Source organism: Ornithorhynchus anatinus, chromosome X1 (assembly GCF_004115215.2).
Source record: "Ornithorhynchus anatinus isolate Pmale09 chromosome X1, mOrnAna1.pri.v4, whole genome shotgun sequence".
Classification (NCBI taxonomy): Eukaryota; Metazoa; Chordata; class Mammalia; order Monotremata; family Ornithorhynchidae; genus Ornithorhynchus; species Ornithorhynchus anatinus.
Window position 1 is genome coordinate 102117163 of NC_041749.1, and position 11459 is coordinate 102128621.

Genomic DNA, 11459 nt, shown 5'->3' on the forward strand with positions numbered 1-11459 from the left:
TTATGGAGAGGGGGTGGCTATCATGGTAAGAGCCCCAAGAGAAGGGAGCATTCCAGGCATGGATGGATGGATTGCTGAATTTCGTAAAGAATGTATTGATGTACTGTGCAAGTCACTAGCCAGAGCATTTAAATCTGTAGGTAAAATTGTCAAAACAGTGTGACAGAGAATCCTCACCCTGCTGCCTAGGCATAACATTTGGAAGGCTGGGAAGATTGTGGCAGTTTCACTCACAGAGCAAGGAGGTGCCCGAGGACTGCTCAGTAAAGTATGGGTACACTTTGTGCTGTTAAAATGTCAGACCAAGGGAAAAAGGGGAAAATAGAAAAATTGAAGAGTTTTAACTGGTGACCTTTCCCTGTTTGCCTATTCTTCCTCTATTGCTAAATGATATTGCTTTTTTTTTTTTGGCTCCACTCCTTTCTTACATGTGTTCCATTTCAACTTTTCCTACAGTCACTGCTGGAAGACCCTCCTATTATATATCCTTTTCACAGTGGGCTTGGGTGGCAATAAGCATGGCCTATGTGGTGTTCAAATGATTGTGTTCCAGCCTCTCATGGATGATTTTTGTCCTGCTATTCGATGTGAATGTAGATGATGCTGGTAAAATTGCTCAAGAAGCTAGATATGCTTTGGGGTGGCAGGCTAAGGTCTTTCAGCCTTATAAGAGGTTGGACACTACAGTAATTTTTCATCCAACACTAGTTTCACATTATACACAAGGAAATACGTGATAGAAAAATGCCCACCACAAAATAATTCGCTGCATGATTCTTTTAAAATGGGTGAGGGGACAAAGGAGCATCATACAGTCTTGCTTAATGCCCTTGCTACTCTCTTTACTACACAGTCATCCTAAATCATTGTGAGGGATAAAAATGTGTTCTTCAAGTTTGTCATGAAGAGCCTTAATATTAGGTGCTGCATATTCTCCTCTTTTACGAGCATCTGGTTTTCCAAACTTGAGATTTTCCAGGAGTATGACTTTTGTGCTGAACTAGACCTGACCTTTCTAAAGTTTGTTACAACTTCATTTTAGTATGAGACTTGATGTCTCTCTAAATTGCCCAAAGGACCTGCTAGTCTTTTTAATATAGTTTCCTAATGGTGGTCAATCAATTGATCAGTCAATCAATCATATTTATTGAGTGCTTACTTTGTGCAGAGCACTGTTGTAAGCACTTGGGAGAGTACAATGTGAGAGTTGGTACCTGTACCCTGCCCACAAGAGGTTTTATAGTCTAGAGGGGTCTAGAATCTACAGTCTGTCTTTTCACTGTTGGATATTGCACTGTGAAAATAGCAGAATTTGGTGACAGCATTGAGCTCTGTTTCGTGATGGAAATATTTGGTCAAGTATAGGAATTTCCAGCTTCCAGTTGTTACATAACCTCAATTTTCTTTAGGTTCTTGGCCAACTTTAGCACTGCACTGAATCTGCAAAGTGATTCATAAGAATATACATGTCAAAGTGATTCATAAGAGTATACATATCTTTGGTGTCTGTGTCTCCAGAGAACTTTTTTTTTCTTTTTTATGTTGCTTCTCTGTACTAAGCACTGGGGTAGATGCAAGATCATCAGGGTGGGCACAGTCCTTGCCCAACACGAAACTGACAGTCTGAGGGAGTAGAATTTAATTCCCATTTTACAAATGAGGAAACTGAGACATAGAGGAAATGAAATGACTTGCCCAAGGTCACACAGAAGACAAGTGGCAGAGCTGGGATTAGAACCCAGGTTCTCTGATTCCCAGACCTGTGCTCTTTCCATTAGTCTATGCTGCTTCTCATAATCAGCTATCAGAATAAAGAAGCTTCTGGATGACTCCCTATAGAATTTGTGATGTTCATAGACAATTGAGCAGAAGCGTTTCTTGCTAGAACAGTACATATACAGGCACCAGCTTCCAGGCCTCTTGCTGCATTTTCAAGAATGGTGGCATAGAGTAGGCTGAACAGTATTGGATCTATTCCCTCTAGACTGTAAATTTGTTGTGAGCAGGGAACATGTCCAACTCTGGTATATCGTACTCTCCCAAGAGCTGAGTACAGTTCTCCACACATAGTAAGCCCTCAATAAATACCACCGATTGATTTGATTTATTATGCAGCTTTGCTTTACTCCAGCAGTGATGGAGAAAGGCTCAACTGGGGTATCTTTTACTCTGATTAAGCAGCCATAGGCAATTAGTAGAGGGCCCCCAGAATGCAGCACTGGTACTCCGGATATCAGCCAGCTGGAGTTGCCTGCGGGGAGGAAGTGATAGTGAGGCAGACTGTGGGCTCTGAAGCCTCTCTGGCTCCTTTCCACTGTCCCTTGGCTCCATGGTGCCCTCAGGTGGCAGATGAAAACCCCCCAGGGTTTCTGTGAGAGTAGCCCAGAGCTCCCCTATTGCCAAAGACACCTGACCAGTGACCAGGAGGAGGCTCTTCCTTGGATCCCAAGACCATTCCAGGCTGAGTTGGTTCCATTTTAGGAGCAGAGGCATCCCTGGGCCACTCTGAGAACTCTGATCCACACTGAACTGTCCAGCTTGGAAGTCTGCCTGCCCCCCAACAGCCGCAGAGAAGCAGCGTGGTCTAGTGGATTGAGCATGGGCCTGGGAGTCAGAAGTACCTGGATTCTAATCCTGGCCCTGCCAAATGTCTGCTGTGTGACACTGGGCAAGTCACTTCACTTCTCTGTGTCTCAGTTCCCTCATCTGGAAAATGGGGTTTAAGACTGTGATCCCTATGTGGGGCAGGGACTATGTCCAAACCAATTATCTTGTATCTACCCCAGTGCTTAGTACAGTCCTGGTTCATAGTAAACACTTAACAAATACCACAGTCATTATCATTATTATTTTGGAGTAGCCTTAATTTTGGCTAAATTATCATGATAGGATGTTGAGAAGTACTGACAATTTCTTCATAGTACAACTTTCTCATAATTGAAAGGACATGTGAATTCAGCAGAGTGTGATTGTATGGACAAAGTCACGCTAAACATGATCACTACTAGATTCTCATTTGACACCTTTGCCTGCATATGGCCGAACCTACATGTACTCCAAAATATGGTAGACTTTTAAGCCAACAACAGTTTAATTGAACAAGGTAGTTGCAATTGTGTGCAAATGTTGAATCGCAAAGACATCATAAGTAAGGGTTCTTTAAGATTCAAATGAGTTTTTACAAGAAATTTTTTCAAAGGGAAATCTGGGCCTGTTGTGCTGACTGTGAAAGTGGGATAAGGTGCTATGATTACCATGCAGAATGATCACAATGGTCCCTTTTTGAGCAAATCCCAAATAAAGTCCATCTAGTAGTGGAAAGATGTCAGTAAATTTCAAGACTATCAGGAGTTGGGAAGATTAGGTAAACTCTTGAGCATATGGTGGAAGATTAGTCAAAGCAACCTATTCTGCCTTCTCCTCTCTGCACGGTAACTATGGTTAAACACCCCGATATCAGTATGCTGTCGGCTTGCTGGCAGAAATAAAATCCAACACCTGTTCAACGGATAGAGCAAGCTGTACGTGTGCCAGAGCAGATCCATTTGTAGAAGACATCGTAAGCCAGTTCCCTTTCTCAAAGTAAAATAGAAAGGAAAATGATTAAAGAGACAGTACATAGCACAATTAAGAAACACTATTCTTTTCCATCTCGCTGTCATCGTTTTTATTTCTCCTTGCACACTGGATAAATCCTGTGTCTTACTCTCCCAAGGAGAATTCTGATGAAAAATAGGGAAGAAGTGTTACCAGTAGGGGAGAGCAGAGGATTAGAGGATTAAACCCCTGGCACCTATCAATAGCTTCACCTCTGACCTGTTCATTGCCTCTCTATAACAGGCATCTATGCTTTCATAATGGCTTAACATGTACAGGCCTCTAGAGTGTTGGGAGGTTTTTATGTTGGAAAAGCATTTCCACATGTTAATTGCAACCAAGTAAAACATTCTCTTCCTTTCATTTTTGAAGATGATGCATATTCCCTTCATTCAATCAATCATATTTATTGAGTGCTTATTGTGTGCTCAGGACTGTACTAAATGCTTGGGGGAGAGTACAATACAACAATAAAAAGACATATTCCATGCCTACAACCAGCTTGCAGTCTAAAGGAGCGTAAAGCTTTCCCTGTTCCAATGCCCTAAAAGGACTTGACCTCAAAGGAAAACCATTCTAAGCCCCTGGGAGAGCTTTCTTGATTAAACCCTATGGCCATAAAAGTGTCTATAAGCAATCAAGAGGGAGTAAGGTTGCTCTCCTTGAATGAAGGCTTCATGAGGATCAGGATGTTGAGGCCATCTCATAAACAAAGACAGGCTTTGAATGTGGAAGAGGGAAGAGAGCATCAGTTGTGAATTGATCTTTTCTGCATTGTAAGAATGTTCAAAAATGAGTCAGTTATCCAATACCATTTACCATATATCCTCTAGACTGTGAGCTCATTGTGGGCAGAGAATGTGTCTACCAGTTCTGTTATATTCTCCCAAGTGCTTAGTACAGTGCTCTGCACACAGCAAGCACTCAGTAAATATGACTGATTTATATAGTTAAGATACATAAGCTAAATTCTTGAGTGTATGTGTAGATTATTATTAATTGCAATATTTTAAATGTGCTTACTATGTTCAAGCACTGTACTAAGCACTGGTGTAGAAACCAAGATTATCAGGTCAGACACAGTCCCTGTCCCACATGGGGTTCACAACCTGAGTAGGAGGGAGTATATCAATTGATCAATGGTGCTGAGCTCCTGCCTATCGAATACACAGTAAGGTAGAAAGTGCTTCCCCATCTCAGGGCTTCTACCAGTCTCAGCTATGTGAGGGAGAGTCAAGCAGAGGCATAACAATTCCATTCCTACCTTGGCCAGTGGCTAGCAAGTGGAAGGCAACTGCTACAAGTCAAAACTCACCTGTGCTGGGCAGCAGCAGCATGGGAGAGAGTCGAGGGCGGAAACTCAAGTTTACTATGTGGAAGGAGGCAATAGTAAACAACTTCTGTATTTTTACCAAGAAAACTCTATGGATAAACTACCAGAACGATTGCAGATAGAGGTGGGGCATCCTGGGAGAGATGTGTCCATGGCGTCGCTATGGGTCAGAGATGACACAACAGCATAAGACAAGGTTAGACAAGGAAGTGCTTGGGAGAGTACAATAGAAGCAAGATGCACATTCCCTGCTGTCAAGGTGCTTATGATTTTAAATGAGGTAGGTGAGGGTTAGAAAGAGAGACAAATCATTTGCAAATGAAGTAGGAGGAAAAAGCATATGACAAGAAATAATTCAAATATATTACTATGAAATAGCTGAATCAATGGAATATAAAAAAACACATAAGTGCTAGGGTGACTGTTGGGTTGATGTGACTAGAGTGTTGTGAATTAATGAGGGAAGCCTTTCTGGATAAAGTGAAACTTCAGGTATCTTTGAAGACCAGAATAGCTGCTTTCTAGCAAGTGTGGGTGTGTTTATGTATGTCCATCCCCTGAAGCCCAAACAGTCATTGTTTGGTAATTAACTGAGATGATCCAGGTTCTTAATTGAGGTACAGACCTTCCCTTTTTCCCTGTAGCACACTTCCTTGTAGAAGGTTTGTCAATAATTTCTATTTTCTTTAGGCTCTCCCACTAGAGAATGCTTCACAATAAAGTACTTTGTAAATTGCTGTGTGAGATCATCGCATGCTGTTTTTCTGCTCTTTTCTTTCTTTCCCATTTGCTTTCCTTTTGTTTTTTTCTTTTTTAAGAATGTTCATTCTTAATGATGTTTGATCATCCCTTGTTCCTGTGCTTTCTCATTGAATCACATTTGCTTCTCGGAACCTATTATGTGATATATGTCCATTACTAATTGTTGTTGGCTACATTTGGTGAATCAGATTTGTATTTTCTGGTTTTCAGAACCTATTATGTGATGTAAGTCTGTTGCTTCTATATGCTCCCATCCTCACGACTCCCCAGGCCCCACGATTTGAGGGGTACAACCATGGTGGGTTTGGCCAGAAACTTTACATGGAGAGTGAGGGAAAAAGGAGGACTTGTATCTGAGTTCCCACACATTGTACTGAGCCATTAATAGCATGTGGACATAGTGGGGACTGTTTGGGCTTCATAACACCCTGATGGTGTGCATGACGTAGTGGATAGAGCATGGGCTTGGAAGTCAGAAGGACATAGGTTCTAATCCCAGATCTGCCACTTGTCTCCTGTGTGACCTTAGGCAAGTCACTTCACTTCTCTGTGCATCAGTTACCTAATCTGTACAATGGGGAATAAGACTCTGAGCCCTATGCTTGGGAAAGTACAATACAACAATAAACAGTGACATTCACTGCCCACAATGAGCTTACAGTCTAGAGGAGGAGACAGACATCAATATAAATAAATAAAATTACAGATATGTGCATAGGTCCTGTGGAGCTGGGAGGGGGGAAGAGCAAAGGGAGACAGTCAGGGTGACACAGAAAGGAGTGGGAGATGAGGAAAAGTGGGGCTTAGTCTGGGAAGACCTTTTGGAGGAGATGTGCTTCAATAAGACTTTGAAGGCAGAGAAAGTAATTGTCAGATTTGAAGAGGGAGGGCGTTCTAAGCCAGAGGCAGCATGTGGGCCACCAGTCAGTGATGAGACAAGCGAGATCGGGGCACAGGGAGAAGGTTAGCACTAGAGGAACAAAGTGTGAGGGCTGGATTGTTAGAAGTAGAGAAGCAAGGTGAGGTAGGAGGGGGCAAGGTGATGGAGTGATTTAAGGCTAATGGTGATCAGTTTTTGTTTGATACAGCAGTGCATGGGCAACCATTGGAGTTTTTTGAGGAGCAAGTTGACATGACCCAAACATTTTTGTAGAAAAATGATCCAGGCAGCAGAGTGAACTATGGACAAGAGTGAGAGACAGGAGACTGGGAGGTCAGCAAGGCGGCTGATGCAGTAATCCAGGAGGGATAGGATGAGTGATTGTATTATCATGGGAGCAGTTTGGATGGAGAGGAAAGGGTGGATTTTAGCGATGTTGTGAAGGTGGGACTGACAGAATTTGGTGATGGTTGAATATGTGGGTTGAATGTCAGAGAGGAGTCGAGGAGAATGCCAAGGTTAAGGGCTTGTGAGACAGGAAGGATGATGTTGCTGTCTACAGTGATAGGAAAATCGGGGGAGGACAGGGTTTGGGTGGGACGATAAGGAGCTCTGTTTTGGACATGTTAAGTTTAAGGAAAAGTAGAGATGTCTTGAAGGCAAGAGGAGATGCAAGACTGGAGAGAGGGAGAGAGATCAGAGATAGAGAGGCAGATGTGGGTATTGTCTGCATAGAGGTGGTAGTTGAAGCCATGGGAGCACATGAGTTCTCCAAGGGAGTGGGTGTAGATGGAGAATAGAAGGGGACCCAGAACTGAACCTTGAGGGACCCCCTCAGGGGGTGGGAGGCCAAGGAGGAGCCCACGGAGACTGAGAAACAATGGTCAGAGAGACAATAGGAGAATGGCCAGAGAGGACAAGGTCCACGAAGCCAAGCTTGGATAATGTTTCCAGGAGAAGGGGATGGTCCACAGTGTCAAAGGCAGCTGAGTGGTTGAGGAGGATTAGGATGGAGTAGTGGCCATTGGATTTGGCAAGAAAATCATTGGTGAACTTTGAAAGTTGGTTTCTGTGGAGTGAAGAGGATGGAAGCCATATTGAATGGGGTCAAGGAGAGATTGGAGGAAAGGAATTTGACAGCAGGTGTAGAGAACTTGCTCAAGGAGTTTGGAGAGGAATGGTACAAGGGAGATAGGGTGATACCTGGAAGGCGCTGTGGGGTCAAAAGAGGGTTTTTTAAGGGTAGGGGAGGCATCATGTTTGAAAGCAGAGGGGAAGAAATATAGGGAGGACAGACCAGAGGAAGGGCAGCTGCCAGAATCTGGGTCATTCCTGCCACAAGCCCAATTTCCAAGATCATTTTCTGTTGCTCCTGAATTGTGTGAGCCCCTAGTTTAGACTGTGAGCCTGTTGTTGGGCAGGGATTGTCTCTATCTGTTGTTAAATTGTACATTCCAAGCGCTTAGTACAGTGCTCTGCACATAGTAAGCCCTCAATAAATATGATTGAATGAATGAATGCAAGCCCTTCAGGGCTGAGATGATGGGAAATGAATGCAGTAGTGGTCAGAGTCCCTAATAATAATAACTGTGGCACTTATGTGACATTTTCTATGTACCAGGCACTGTACTAAGCACTGGGGTGGATACAAGCAAATCCGGTTGGACTCAGTCTCTGTCCCATATACAGCTCACAGTCTTAATCCCAGTTTTCCAGCAGAGGTAACTGAACCCTAGAGAAGTGAAGTGACTTGCCCCAGGTCACATAACAGTCAAGTGGCAGAGTGGTTTTAGAACCCAGGTCCTTCTGACTACCAGATCCTTGTTCTATCCATTAGGCCATGCTGCTAATCTGACACACATGATTCTCCAAGTCTGTCAGGTTTCAGGGTAGCTTTAGTGGGACCAATTTATGGGACAAACGCTTCTAGAGCAAACTGGGTCAGGCCTTCCCAAACCACATTCTAGACCTCCCATAGCTGGCCGATGCAGGAAGATGCAATCTTTCCGATTGGCTACTGGGCAGATGTTGCTGAGCCCTCTGGAGTCATGAAGGAGAATTGAGCTAAATATTTTTATTCAAAGTTGAATAGTGTAGTAAATAGCACATATAGCCTACACATAACTCTTTATCAAATTTCTCTCACAAAGTCTCTTGTTTGTTCAAACTCTGCCATATAGTTGAAAGAAGAATTGACAATCGTGTCAGATTAATTTTAAATTGAGAAGCTGCCTTGGCTGGGATAATCTTCCATTGAGACTAGCTTGTTCAAACAGAATTTATTGATCCAACCTAGTGCTGACCTTTACAGTTTTCATAACCTAGAACCGGAGCTTTACAATTTACTTTTAGAAATACCAAGAGTCTTTATCTAAGAAATGAACATTTGATTAGGATTAATCACTGTAATGTGCGATTTTTTTCTTAATACCAAGTGTGACCATTGTCTCCTTTAATTTCTCACAATGGCATAAACAATGTCTTGATAGAGAACAGGGTCTTTTCAAGTGCAAAATAATGTTATTTATTAACATAGCCATTAAGAAGAATAATAGTTGCTAAGATACTGTCATTTTTCTTTTGTATCAAAAGTATCTTCCCTTGGTTCATCATTTCCAGCTTTTTGTTCCCTTATTATGATGGTTCTATGAACACTGTGGCCTCATTTTGGGACTGCTCCCCTTTTTGATCCTCCTTTCCTAAATAATAATTGCACCCAATTTGAATGGCAGTTATAAAAATCCCTTATGTGTCACAAACTGCCCTGAAATTCTTGATCTGGAGGCTACTTTCAGCCAAACGCATTAAAACCTTATGGTAAAGATGGACTGGATTCTGAGTACTTGTTTTATTTTGTTCTATTTTGCTTTGCTGTCTGTCTCCCCCATTTAGTCTGTAAGCCTGTTATTGGGCAGCGATTGTCTCTATCTGTTGCCGAATTGTACATTCCAAGCGCTTAGTTCAGTGCTCTGCACATAGTAAGCGCTCAATAAATACTATTGAATGAATGAATGAGTAGCAGTGTAGTGGAGAGAGCATGGGCCTGGGAGTCAGAAAGTCATTGGTTTTAATCCTGAATCACCTCTTGTATGCTGTGTGGCTTAGGGCAAGTCACTTCACATCTCTGTGCCTCAGTTACCTTATCTGTAAAATGGGGATTGAGAGTGTGAACCCCACGTGGAACAGGCACTGGGTCCAACCCGATTGCTTGTACCCACCCCAGCGCTTAGTATGGTGTCTGGCACATAGTAAGCACTTAACAAACACCATAATTATTATTATTTTACAAGAAAAAATAACACCATAATTATTATTATTTTACAAGAAAAAATATGGGACAGGAACTCAGCTGACCCAGGTTCTAGTCCGGGCTTTGCCCTTTGTTTGCTGTGTGACCTTGAGCAAGTCACTTAACTCTCTGCCTTAGTTTCATCATCTGTAAAATGGGGAGAAAATACCTGTTCTCCCTCCTACTTAGACTCTGTGCCCATATAGGATGTGATTATCTTGTATCTGCCCCAGTGCTTAATATAGTGCTTGGCAAATAGTAAGCACTTAATGAATACTATCCTTGTTAATACAATTATTATTATTTTCTGTGGGTACTCTATGATTAGAGAACCACTAACTACCATGTCAACACTTCCTTCCTTTATAGTAACCTAAATGAAAAAACTGCACACACCATGACATTCTTTCTGTGGGGTCAGGCCTAGGATGAATATTAATTCAGCTGTCATTTTAGATGTGATTGAGAAAGACCATTCTTTTATGTGTTTGTCACAGTTGTGCTATGCTAATCAAGCAATCTTAAATGTTCCTTGAAAAACTGTAATTACTCTAAAACCTGTAAGAGTTTTTGTAGTCACAGGTGTCTATTCAATATGAAGATTTAAAAATCAAAGTATCTAGATCTGGAGCTAGATCTGCTCTAACCATTTCACCAGTTCCCAAATTAAAACTATCAACTTTGGGCAGAGAGATTCTCATAAAGGATGATATAAATAGGGTTTCTTCTTTATCTAGAATAATTATCTGGAATAATAAATGCTGTTGGAAAGTTCAAGTCTTTACATGATTTAAACTGACAGTCTTCTGTAGTGCCACAGTGCTACACATACAAGGTAGACTGGAAGCTGAAATGAAAAGCCTTAGCATCATGCAGGCTACAAGTGTTAAAATTCTCTCCTTCCCTGCCAAGAGCTATTCTATGATTTTTGGTGGACAGCACCAACAATGGCCTCCCAAACTCATAATCTGATTTCTCTGTAGCATTTGAATTTCAAAATGAAGTGTAAAATATATATGACAAATGAATATTGAGCTAATGAGAAAAATGACACCTCATGCTTCCCAGATTTTCCCAACTGATAACTGCTCTTCATTTAGAATAATCCATGGAGGGTCTCACCTGTGAAATGTAGAACACTATATCTCATGTTCTTGATTAAACTACCTAGTTCAAAGGTTATGTTTTAAAATGCTGAAATCGTTGCCTTGCTCTATGAAACCCACAGGTGGAGGCTTTGTTTTCATTTCAGAGACCTGAAATGCTGAAGACAAGCTGAAAAGTAGGTGATATTAAATGAGGTGATAAAACCTCAAAACCTCAACCAAGAAATATTGATCATTTCATTTAAGAGCAAAGGACACGTCCACCATGGTTTCTCTTCTCAGCCTTGTCACCCCTTGATATGTGATCTTGGAAAAGTTATTTAATTTCTCTTGTTACTGTGTTCCTACGTACAGAATTGGGTGAACATCTTTTTAGAGGGGGGTTGGGTTTTTTTTTTTTTTTTGCTTTTTACTTGAAAGGTAAAATCTATAGCCTAGATTGTTGGATTGAACGAGCCAGGTGGAAAATATAATTGCTGCTACTATTTCTCT